Source organism: Triticum dicoccoides, chromosome 2A (genome assembly GCF_002162155.2).
Source record: "Triticum dicoccoides isolate Atlit2015 ecotype Zavitan chromosome 2A, WEW_v2.0, whole genome shotgun sequence".
Classification (NCBI taxonomy): Eukaryota; Viridiplantae; Streptophyta; class Magnoliopsida; order Poales; family Poaceae; genus Triticum; species Triticum dicoccoides.
Genome location: NC_041382.1, coordinates 602986338 through 602999600, shown reverse-complemented (window position 1 = coordinate 602999600; position 13263 = coordinate 602986338).

Sequence of the window (13263 nt, the reverse complement as noted above, 5' to 3'; positions counted from 1 at the left end):
ATGCCCGACTGTGGCATTTCTTTTAAAGCCCTTTATGTGGTGTCGCTCAGACGCCCGACTGTGGCATTTCTTTTAAAGCCCTTTTATGTGGTGTCGCTAAGACGCCCGACTGTGGCTTTGCTTGTTATTTATTTCATAAATTTTAATACTATGTTATTGCAATTTTATAAATAACTTGCTTGCACGCATAAGAGATTTATTTATCTTTTGTGACTGACGTCATGAGCATAAAATATTTTCAGCACATCATTATTATATTATACCTGTGTTCATAATGTTTGCGAGTACATTCAAAGTACTCACTGGCTTGTCCCTGGCTATTGTCTTGGCCAGATTTTCTTGCACGAAGAGGAGCGACGCGATGACAGCCCCGGAACCTAAATAATGGAGATAGCAGCCTCGCGAAGATAGGAGTTAACCTGGTCAGCTGTTCCCGTGGGAAATGGAGTCCCATAGACACTGATGTTTCACAACCCGCTTCCGCCATCAACCACTAGAAACCATTTGTTGTATTCACAGGCCAGAATGGCCTTGTACTACATATTTTGTTTTCTGCTTGGAATTTCTGTATCAAGTTGGAGCCTCATCAGCTAACAGTAATCCTGGGGCTGATGAGCACGACGGTCTTTTCTGGAAATTTATTACCCGGAAAACCGGTCGTGACAGACTTGGTATCAGAGCCAGGCTGACCATTGGCTAATCCTATCTTAGCCAGGTCGAAAAACTTAGGCAAACCAACCCACTAGACCTTAGCCAAACCCCAGCCAAGCTTCTCGTGCAAGATAGCCACACAGTAATCCCGACACTTTTGGCAGTCGGTGCCCAACCTATCAGCCTAGCCTGTCGATCGCACACCAGTGACCAGCACCCAAGGCGCCTCATTCGCAAGCGTGCGGAAGAAGACTCCGTCCCCTTTTTCCTATAAAAAGGGCACGCTAGTCTCAACCCAGCACAGCACAACCGCTACCCTAAACTGAGCCACAATGCCTGGACCCATAGTGCACAACGAGACCACAGCAACCAACCTTGGAGGTTTTGTGACCATCCTCGCAAACCTCACCCGTCGTGCCTATGCGTTAGAGGAGCCACCAGAATATGTTGTGTACCAAGGACCCATGAGCGGTGAGGACCACCAATTCTGGGCCACTGTGCACATCTACGGTAGGGGTCTAGCACCCGAACGCCCCTACAGGTTCACCGGAAGAACAACTTCCTTTGAGCCACAAACCATACAACTAGTTGCTCGAGAGGCTATAGTTCATCTCAGGCACTTGTCGCCCAGAGTTAACTGTCGCTCGTTCCACTACTACCCCAGACGTGAAGGGTATGGTAGACCACCCCAAGTTGCCAACGGAGATCACGAGACGGACCCCGCATTGTTGCACCTAGTGCGCTATGTAAGTGCACTAGAGGCACTGTTCGACCAGATCACCATTGATTTGATCGCAGCTCGTGGAGAGCTAGTTCGTCGAACCCCAGCTAGAAGAGAAGACGAGCCCGACGCCGACAACCCAGTCGTGTTGTTCGGACAACCGATTGAGACCCCGAGATCAGCTCCAGCCATCAGCCGAGATGCTTTGATGACCCCAGAAGTGCTTCGTCGCCTTTTCGGAGCACACTCCAACGGGGTTGTGGCCAACAATCCCCATGATGGTCATCATCACTACCCCGACCCTGCAGTTCCTCCGCCATCTCCGACTAATCCCGGTAGTGAGACACGTGGAGAAGCCTCGACATCCACCAGGCACGCCCGTTTAGACATAAATGAGGTAGACTAAGCCGTACGAGTAGTACCGAGTCTCAGTGTATCCTCACTTTGTAATCATGCGACCGTGTATATTAACGCAGCCTGTCGTTGTGCCTCTGTTTTAATAGTGGCCTTGCATTTTTGGTCAGCGCATGGTTGCATATTTTTCCGGGCACAACTACCAAAACCAACCCGACGACAACCACAGTAACACGTCTCTTTATGAGATATGTGTATCTCTGACACTGACCTGACCTTTGGAGCTAAGCTGGCAAATTTATTACCTTTCACCACGGTAAAACGAATCCGACTCCATTGCTATATAAAGGCCACCTTGTGACCTTACCCAGCAACCCTCACCTCGGGCACCACACTCACAACTTTTTCCTGTCATGCCGAGCCCCAGCATTCATGTGAGAACCCCAGATGCAACCCCAGGTAGCTTTGTCAAAATATTGTGGGATTTTACCCGCAGTACCATGGGTTCTACCCAGCCACCCCAGTACGAGCTGTTCAAATCTAGAATCACCCCATCCACCTCGAAATATTGGGCAGCTATACACATTCCTCCTGTAGACCCCAACCAAGATCCAACAGAAGTTTCCTCCGTGGGGAAATCTATGCCAACCCCACACCTAGCCATAGAAGTTGCTGCGAAAGAAGCGATTGCTCGTCTTCGATCCGCAGTACCCTATGCCCGCGAACGAGGATATTATTACTTTCCGAGCCGTGCAGCACCCGGAGAAGTAACGTCTTTTCCCGGTGGGTGTATTGAGAGAGACCCAGTTCTGGCCAACCTTATCCAGTACATCATCGCTCAAGAGCATTTGAACCAACGAGTGATGGATTATCTCTAGAATCTCACTGATCTGAATCCTCAGATTGCCATCGGCAGACCACTGAGGCCCGACCCGGAGAGACGTGTACATCGACTGGTCAATCCACTGCCTCCGATAGAAGAGGAGTGTATCCCAGTACCAGAGACATTTTATCAGGACCTCGCCCAGTTACCATTTCCATTTTAGACGTCGCTGCAGTGTTCTTTATTTGCAACATTTATTTATGTGTGTGACCTATGCGTGATATCCTGAGTTTGTACGACGAGTCAAATATTTGGCTTCTACTAATGTATGTAGTTTTTGTTGTGGTTTATAGTCCTTTAAATTAATTTATTTTCCTCGCAAAAATTCTGAGTGAGATTTATTTTCCCTGAGTTGCTACATCTACACATTCTCTCGGCGTGGATTTTTTAACTTCACACAGCACCAGGCAGCAGACTCACAACCATTACCATTCTAACACATACACTGTTTGCAAAACTTTGCAACGGTGTTACTTCCAGCTCATCACCCCCCTAACAACAGTTAGCACCCGGCACACCCCATCTACTCCTCGTGATCACCACCACCGCGGAGAGCCAACACCCGAGCAGCAGCGTCGCGACGATCATCGAGGATCATCGCACACAGGAGCACAGAGAGCCCCAGTAGTGTCGCCAGCCCTCCGCATATCAGGATCGCAAACTAGTCCGGCATCGCCTCCGCCATTAGAGCCTAACCCGAGCTTTTGTAAGCAGTAATGGAGGGAGGAGGAGGAGAAATGAGGCCAGGTGTGAGGAAGAAGAGAGAGAGGCACCCCGGCCGTTTTATAGCTCGAGCTCGGTGTACGGTGGGCGAAGTCCACCAACGCCGCTCGTCGCCGATCGCCGGTGTTCGGAGTCGAATCCGCGAGCAGTGCCGACAGCGCGCTGGCCCGCGAGGTGAGTGCACGCTGCACCGGCAGCTAGCACGCCGCACACTACCATGGTACGGCCTAGATGCCCTACACACTAGGCGTCGCCGGTGGAGAAAGCGCGCGGGAAAGAGGAAGAAGAAAGAGCCAGAGGGAGAAGAAGAGGCTGACAGTGGACCCCGGGTCCACCTGTCGGCCAGAGAGAGCACTGTGCTCTTGGGTACGACCAGCGTATTTTTTAAATTTAGAAGTTATTCTAAATTTATATCCAGCGTAGAAATCTCACGTTTTTGTCCCGAACCGTAGATTTTTCCACGCAGCACCAGTTTTCACACTGTGATTTTTCACCACTTATTGCCCTCTCACTGAAGCCACATCTTTATTGCGTAATATTTTCTTAACACAGCTTTTAACAAATCTCGAGGACGAGATTTTTCTTAAGGGGGATAGTGTTGTGACACCCCCAAAAATTTGGCCTTGTTTTTAATGAATTAAAAATTTTGCCAGGAATTAAAACCTTGAATTTCTGAGCTCCATTTTTATTTTTATATCATTTCCTTCCCTGTGATGATGAGTTTTTCCCAGAGAGAAAACTTTCCAAATATGTCATTGGACTTATTTAATCTGTCAAGAGAAACTTTCCCTTATTTAATATAACTAATTAAATAATTAAGTTGCCTGATCTTTACTTTCTTGGAAATGGTTTTTCAAGGTTATATGGCCATATTTGAACTATAACCATTGGATAAATTCACCTAAAATTCTAACCAAAAATTGGAGATGTCATGTGATGTTTTTAAATCACTTTTATACAAAAATATCTTTTATTTATGTAATAATTTGAGCTCTGCATCAATTTTTCCTTCTCTGGTCCAGAGTGCATTTTGCACTACAACCCTTTTAAATAATTCTTTCTAGCCTCCACCAAAATTATGGGATACTGGTAGTAGCATATGATTCAACATTATGCAAAAACATAGTGCTGTTCTTTGAAAATTTTGAGTCAATCAACCTCTTTTTCATTCTGGTCCAGCCTTGTGATTTCTACTGCAACCCTATTTAATTTTGCTCCAAAGATCTTGTGTTTTCTCCTACTTGTAGATAGCCCTACCAAACCCCTAAATCCAGGAGCATGCACCCATTGGATTAATTTTGGTTCATGAAATAATGTCATTTATTTCCTGTCCAGAATTGTACTTTTGCAAGACTTGCACTAACAAGTTTGTGCATTTCACCAACTAACCTCACCACCCTCTTGTGCATCCAAAGAGACCCTGATCTGGAGGATTTGGCCACCCCAAGAAATGCCTAAGTGACCTTAGCATTTTGTCAAACACCTTATGGGCATGATCTGTTTTGACATGACTTTTGACATTGCACTGGGAGCTTGCACCCCTAATAGAACTAACATGTCCACTAGACTCCCAGTGGCTCCTGGCCTGTATCTGTTAAGTTCCAGCCTCACCCAAGCTCTGCAGCATGCACTGGCATTTCTTCACGCACGTCCCGTGCACGCCCAGAGCGCGAGCAGAGCGTGCGTTTGGCGCACGCGTGCAACCGAGCCGCCGCGTCTCACCCCTCACCCGTTCCGAGTCGTGACCACCTGCAGCTAGCTGCCACGCACTCCCCGCCTCACCACTACACGCCAGCCCGCCCTGGCACCCTACAGCGCCACCGCCAGAGCACTTTTGGCGGCACGCCGGCGTCGGCCGACAGCCTCTGCTCCGTTCAGCACCGCCCAAGCCACCCCGGCTCGCCACCTGGCCCCTGGCACAGCCCGAACTCATCCGCAAGCATGTCCGCTAGCGTTCGTCGCCGCCACGACGCCATGCAAGCTACAGAGGGGCGGTTCGCCGGCATCCTCATCCACCGCCGCGGAACCGACCTCTTCGCGCTATAAAAGGACGCCCCGAAACCTTCCGAGCACGCAGGAGACTCTTAAGCCATCCCCTAGGACCCCTTGGGGCAGCCAATCGACCCAGGGAGGTCATCTTCCCCACCTCCGGTAGCAGCGACCGCCGCCATGGCCCCAGCTCTTCCAACGCCACCAGGGCCTCTCCCTCCCATTTCTCTTCACCAAGAACACCTCCTTCCTTCCAGGAACCCAACCCCCTACTCGATTTTGATCGGGAACCACATTCGCCCCAAAACCACTCTGCCACCGGAAGCCTCCTCTGCCGCGAAGCTCGCCGCCAGCAACTCCCTCCGTCCCCACCGGCCTGGCGACCACCGGGAGGACCGCCCTGGAGTGGCGGATCCATCCCCGCCCTCGGGGCCCCACGAGGAGCCGCCAGTCGCCGGCGACGATCACCGGAGCTCCGCCTCCGCTCGGGACAGAGGAAGGAGAGGGAGAAAGACTAGTCAAACCTGACTAGTGGGCCCCGTGGACCCACTGTCAGTGACCCACTCCGGCGCCACGCGTGTTAAGTGATAGCGTAAAACCCCAAGTACGTAACCCCTACTTAGAAAGCGTATTCATGGCTGAAACATTTTCTTTTGTTTTATTTTTAAAAACAGAATTTGACCAAAACTTTGACTGGTTATATCTTTTTAAATACAACTCCAAATGAAATGATTCTTTTTCCTACCTCTCTCAAATTTCACCTAGTTTATTTTAAGATTTATTTGAAAAACTTTCAGAACAACTTTTGGTGCTGTTTTTATTTTGTGTGTTAATTCTTTTATATTGCTAAAATAGGATTTTTGAAGAGAGGAGAAATGTTTCAAGTTTTGGAGTGCACCCTGCCTTTCCACACATTGAAGGCAAGCATTCTGAACCCCGGCATAATATTTTTGTGTGTTCGATGACACGTTCATAACATCACCTCACTTTGGAGAAACTTGTTATTTCATGTGATATGATAATATGCATGGGTGCATGTTATTGATTTCCATGCTGTTGGAAATGGACACACTTGTGATGATAATCACCCTCATGTGCCTTGCATGCATACCGGCAGGAACCCGGGAAAACCTCTGCCTTGGGTAGGCATGAGTTTGTCGCCGGTCTCCGTCGGGACGGTTATGTCTGGTATGGAATGGCAAGGTGATATGAGCGGTGACTCTGTTGGTTGAAATATATTCGTCATGCTAATCATGCAGGGAATACTTAAACCTCCTGAGTCGACCGTAGATCGAGTCTTGTGCCAGTAACCCCCATACTTGTTTCGTACTACCACTCGTCTCTACAGCAAGTAGAGTACGGTTCAGTAAGTTGTCAACCTCTTTCTAGCACACACCGTATAGAGAGGTCATGGTGGAAGATACCAGTTGTAGCTGGTAGGCAGGCCACCTGGTCCGGGGGCATGGGTGTTTCCGGTTGGGACCGAGAGGGGAGGCCACCCCTTAGAGCGCGCGATATAAATTTGATCCCATGCTACGCGAGGTTGTAGCCTCCCCACTTAGAGTTTGCTTAACAGGTGTCGTGGGTGATTCCAGACACGTGTGAGTTAAGCTGGTGTGTGCAAGTTAGGTGTGTTTTCAACAAAAAGACCGTAGACGGAATTAGCCCCGATGGACTAAAGAAATCCGTTACTTGTGGGTAAACAATACACCCTCTCTAGAGATTAAACCTATTCGAATAGCCGTGTCCATGGTTAAGGATTACAGTCTGGGATGGGTCAAGTGTCGGTCTTAGCGTCGGTCTTCGGAGGTGAAACTGTTAACCAGAACTGGAATTACTACTTGTGACTTGTGATAACTATGATTATTATTATTGTTGACTAACCCGTGATATTATTGTTAATATCGAGTATCTCTGGGATGGTTCTACCTCTGGGATATTCACTATGATTGTTTATTTTAAAGCCCTTTATGTGGTGTCGCTCAGACGCCCGACTGTGGCATTTCTTTTAAAGCCCTTTATGTGGTGTCGTTCAGACGCCCGACTGTGGCATTTCTTTTAAAGCCCTTTATGTGGTGTCGCTCAGACGCCCGACTGTGGCATTTCTTTTAAAGCCTTTTATGTGGTGTCGCTCAGACGCCCGACTGTGGCATTTCTTTTAAAGCCCTTTTATGTGGTGTCACTAAGACGCCCGACTGTGGCTTTGCTTGTTATTTATTTCATAAATTTTAATACTACTATGTTATTGCAATTTTATAAATAACTTGCTTGCACGCATCAGAGATTTATTTATCTTTTGTGACTGACGTCATGAGCATAAAATATTTTCAGCACATCATTATTATATTATACCTGTGTTCATAATGTTTGCGAGTACATTCAATGTACTCACTGGCTTGTCCCTGGCTATTGTCTTGGCCAGATTTTCTTGCACGAAGAGGAGCGACGCGATGACAGCCCCGGAACCTAAATAATGGAGATAGCAGCCTCGCGAAGATAGGAGTTAACCTGGTCAGTTGTTCCCGTGGGAAATGGAGTCCCATAGACACTGATGTTTCACAACCCGCTTCCGCCATCAACCACTAGAAACCATTTGTTGTACTCACAGGCCAGAATGGCCTTGTACTACATATTTTGTTTTCTGCTTGGAATTTCTGTATCACGTTGGAGCCTCATCAGCTAACAGTAATCCTGGGGCTGATGAGCACGGCGGTCTATTTTGGAAATTTATTAACCGGAAAACCGGTCATGACATAGGCGGGCGCCAGGCAGGCGCCAGCGCGCGCAGCGTCCTTGTTTCCTCTTTGGTGCTAAGGGGGCAAGCGCAGGCGCGGAGTAACGAGGCATCAAGCAAAGGTTTCCATATTGGTGCAACAAGACCAAGACCAGCAGGACAGCAAGACGGAGGTAACTGTGGAGCCCAACACGGCGTCACCACCATAGCCTTTTGCAGGCGAAGACCAGTGTTGTCAGGATAAGCTGTACAAGTTGTCCCCTTTCAAATTGGCCGTTGTTGGCTCCCTTCCCGCTCAATATTTGGGAAGAGGACCAGTGCCTCTATAAATAGGACTAGCCACCACCATAGCTGAGAGGGTGGGAATCAGATCCTCACACACACAAGTTCACCAAGCACAAGAACACCTCAACATTGGGAGGTTGTTCTTCCCCTTGTACTGTTCATCATTAACCCCAGAGGCAATCCACCACCATCACACTGGAGTAGGGTATTACACCACAACGGTGGCCCGAACTAGTATAAATCTTGTGTCCTTTGTGTTGCGAGTTCGTCGAGTTAGTTCATAAGATCTCAGCTGAGTTAGGACATGGATCGGTAGGGGGGGAATCTTCGCGTGCACCCTAGTGTTCGAACCTTAAGGGTTTTGTGAGAACCCGTGATCCGACATTTGGCGCGCCAGGTAGCGGTGCGCCGAAGCTTCCCTTCCATTGCTCCGCATCACCTCGCTTCATCGTCTCCATGGCGGACACACGCCATGCCCGCGCCGAGCGCCGGGCTGCCCTCGCCACCCACGTTGCTCAGACGGCCCCTGTCGGTGGGCCACCCCATTTCTCCCCATCGCCTGCCGCCAACACCGCCACCGACCCGGTGGGGAACAAGCAGCAAGCATCCCCGCTGCACCCCTTGGTGCGACAGGATGGCCGCACCTCCACTCCATCGCTGACTCCCACTGGTTCGTTGTCTCACGCTCATCGCGTTCCCGCAGACGCATGGGCTGCGCTCCTCATGGTGCAGGAGCTCCTGCGCTACCGCCCAGTCAACGACCTCTACGAGGACTAGCTTGACCGCATCGCTGAGCTTGTCTGCGCCGCAGGGGGCTCCCCTGCGTCGTCCCACTCTCTGCCGCGCCCTCTGCTAGCTACGGGCGACGCAGTTCATGAAGCACCTCCGCCACCTCTGCACCAAGACGGCGCCCTAGCGCCAAGGCGCGCGGCTCCACAGCATGACCCACCGCGTCCGGCGCCCGCACGTGAAGAAAGAAGCTGTCAAGAAGTCCCTCACCGCAAGCGAATGCTCCGCCACTCCTTGCACCACCACGCTAGGATTGTTTGCTGCACCAAGACCAAGTTCCACCTCCAAGGCGGGCCCGGGTGACCACGGCCGTCTGCCGCGCCTACACCCCCGAGCTGCGTAGCGTCGCCTGGCCGGGCAAGTTCAAGCCAGATCTGCCTCCTCGCTACGACGGCACCCCCGACCCCGCAAAAAGATCCTGTAGCTCTACGAGATGAGCATTGAAGCGGCCAACGGTGACAAGAAATTCATGGCGAACTGGTTTCCCATGGCTCTCAAGGATGGCGCACGCTCCTGGTTCCTAAACCTGCCTCCAGGCTCGATCTCCTCCTGGGACGAGATGCGCAACCGCTTCATCGCCAACTTCCAGGGCACTCGCGATCGCCGCCGGTCGCGGGTGACCTGCTCCGCATCAAGCAACAACCAGGAGAGACCCTACAGAAGTACATCCAGTGCTTCAACAGCACGCGAATCAAGATCCCCAAGGTGACCGACGAGGACATCATCTCAGCGTTCTCCGACGGTGTTTGCGACGTGAAGATGAAGGAGGAGCTCGCCATCCATGAGGAGTTGTGCACGACCTTGGATATGTTCAACATCGTGACCAAGTGTGCAAGAGCTGAGGAGGGGCACCTCTCCCTCCTCGAGCTCCCTGCTGTGGACCCAGAGGAGAAGAAAGCCAAGGCCGAGGACGTGAAACGCAAGGGAGGAGCCATGCTCGCGGCGGAGCCAGACACCATGCACGGCATTGACAAGCCCGAGTCATCCAAGAGCAGCCGGCCGTTCTGTGCCTTCCATAACCTGCATACCCACAACACCAGCGACTCTCAAGAGCTCAGAGCCATTCGAGAAGGACGCTTCGGTCGACGCCCCGAGCGCAGCGACCGGGGCTACTACCAAGGAGGAGGATGTGGTGGCGAATGCTGGGACGACCATGGCCCGCTCCAGGAGTAGCACGACCGGCCTCATGAGGACCACTGGCAGGATCGGCCTCGCGAGGGTGCCTGGAGGGACCAGCCTCGTGAGGATCATCCTCAAGGCAATGCTGGCCTTCCTCCACTACCGCCACCACCCAGAAGGAATGACGACCGCCATCAAGACGAGGGGGCTAGGGGCTTCAAGGAGCCGCACACTATCGCCTGCATCTTGGGCGGAGCTTAAGCCCCAGCCTCGCGGCGTATCTTCAAACAGTTTGCTTGTGAAGTGAATGCAGTCCTCCTCAAACTCGAGGCCACACGCCCGCTCAGGTGGTCCAGGTGCCCCATCATGTTCAGTTCGGCAGATCAGCTCAAGTGTGCAGCTACTACAAGCGTCCTCCCAATGCTTTGTTCACCAGTCATCAGCAACGTGCCAGTTACCAAGACCCTCATCGACGGCGGCACACGGCTCAATGTCCTATCCGTCGATACGTTCGACAACCTCCAAGTGCCATATGACTAGCTTTAGCCTACCAAGCCTTTCTCAGTAGTGACCGATGCTCTACCACCCTGGTCGGGCAGGTCCGCCTCCCCATTACCTTCGGAGAATGCAACAACTACCGCAGCAAACTCATCGAATTCGACGTCGCCTACATCCGCCTGCCATACAACGCCATCCTCGGGTATCCAGCCCTGGCCAAGTTCATGGCAGTGACCCATCACGGCTACAATGTTCTCAAGACGCCAGGAAGCGGCAGAATCATCACAGTCCCGTGCGAGGAAAGAGACGTGGTGTGCTCCCTCGTGTGTGCCTTCCAAGCTGTAGCAATCGACGATCCCGACAGCCAGGGCGAGCACCCTCCTGAGGCCACCCCCAAGAAGAAGAAGCAGTTGCGCCACGCAGGGCCTCAGGCAAGCGGCGCCTCATCAGGATCAGCGCCAGCGCCTGGGGCGGCTCCCTCCATCGCATAGGAAAGCGCGCCCATCACCCCTCTCGGGCAGGGCTCGGGGGCTATCTTCTGGAGGGCCCCAGACTTTCCCAACATCACGAGGGAGGCGCTCGGGCACCACTTGGAGGCGTGCTTCGCGGCACGTTTCCCTCAGGAGAACACAGGGCAAGGAGTGCCCACCGATCAGGAGTTCATCACCAAGACCACTCAAGAACTGCAAGACGCAAGGGCCATGCACGATGGCCGCCGCTCACCAGGCGCAGCTCCCCATCCAGGCGAGGATGCCGGGCTGCTCATCTGCATCGACATCCAGGCCTCAACCGGGCTGCCTCTCATGAGCTTTTCTGGCCTTCGCGCATGGGACGCTGCGAGGGCCCACCTCACAGCTACGTTCGCATGCCTTTTGGCCTGCCGAGAGTTGCGACCTCCTATCTATGCAACCTGCAGAGCATCTTGGCGGCTCAGGAGGCCAGGCACCACGCTGTGCTGTCTGAGATGAAGACGGTCCTCAAGGAACCCCCTGGACCCCCAGAGCCTCCCGAGGCTCAGGGCCCCGGTGGCTCATGAGGAGTAGCCCCTTCACCGCATACCTTCAGAGGCCCCAACTCTCCTTCATCAACAGAACTAGGTGACATTTTCCAAGTTCATTCAGTTGGGAGCGCCCCTAGGGCTGCATCATTCCCAGGCCGCGTGGGTCCATCCCTGCGGCATGTATCCCTTTTATGTCTTTAGCCTACCTTGTTGGGGGCGCCCCTCGGGCTGCATCATGTCCAAGCTGCTCAGGCCGGACCTAGTGGCATGCATCTTCCCTGCATTTACCCGAGCTAGGTTGCCTTCCATGCTTAATCTATCTATGACTATCACCTTATTGATTGTCACCCACCACGCACCGGCCGTCTTTCTTCAGGACCATTCACGTGAGTAAGTTAAGCACGACGTCAGTGCTCGGGCCCGTCCCTGCAGCGTCAATAAATCTAGTGGCTGAGCTCTGTCTGGCGGGCCGACCCCGTTCACGTCACCTCCTGGGGCCGTTGGTGGTTATCTTTCTCATGCAATAACGTCAGGAGTTTCGTTCGGCACAAGTTGTCTACCCACCTCGCAGGACCAACACAGCGAACAAGAACCAAGACCAGGCGCAACCCGCCTTGAGGCAGGGCCTTGTGAGTCCCGCGCTGGCTCACGGGTGCCCCGACACACCTCGTCTAGCCCTGCCGTGCGAGGCACGTGTCAGGGTGGGGCTGTACACGCCCCGGTGGCTCTCCGCAGTAGGGAGTCCCCTCTCACAGGCCAGAAGCAAACCAGCAATCACGATGGCGACCGGTGCCCTTCCTAGCGCTAACTTGCAGGAACTTCCTGATGGCCGCAGCAGGCGGTACCGCGGACTCTCCCTCTTCTCTCATGCAATTCACTTGTGCGTTAAAAGGGGGGCTCCTGAGCATCGCGCCTCAGGAGCTCTTACTAGCTCTCTAGCCCTCACCCCCTAGCCTTGACCATGGCACGCGACCTGGCATACCAGCGGCGGCTGAGATCGCTCGAGGGCCGGGACCTGAGGACACAGAGCACCAAGAAGAACATCGGGGGGAGGGGAAGACCCGCATGGGCCTGACCTAGCTACACTACGGTGACCGACGTGGGAGTCCGGCACAACTCAAGGAGCCGATCCGGGACAGCCAAGATAAGTTCTCGCTCTGGATCCACCAGTCGCTATGGCACGAGACCCTCGCTCACTCCCTTCGCTGCCCTGTTGCGGCAACGTTTTCTGCCTTTCCCATCCTAAGACGGCTGCTTGTGCGCTCAAGGGGACCTCTTGAGCATCGCACCTCGGGAGCTCTTACTGGACCTCGGGCCGCTCACCTCCTGGCCTTGACGATGGCACGCAACCTGGCATACCAGCGACGGCTGCAGCCTGCCTGGGGACCGGGACCTGTTAGCGTAGAGCACCAAGCTGCCGCAGGATTGGAAAGGGGAGGCCGAGCCTCGGCAAGATATGCGCACGCAAATCTTCATAATAAGGGCTATATTGACAAAAGGCATTACAGACGCTTTAC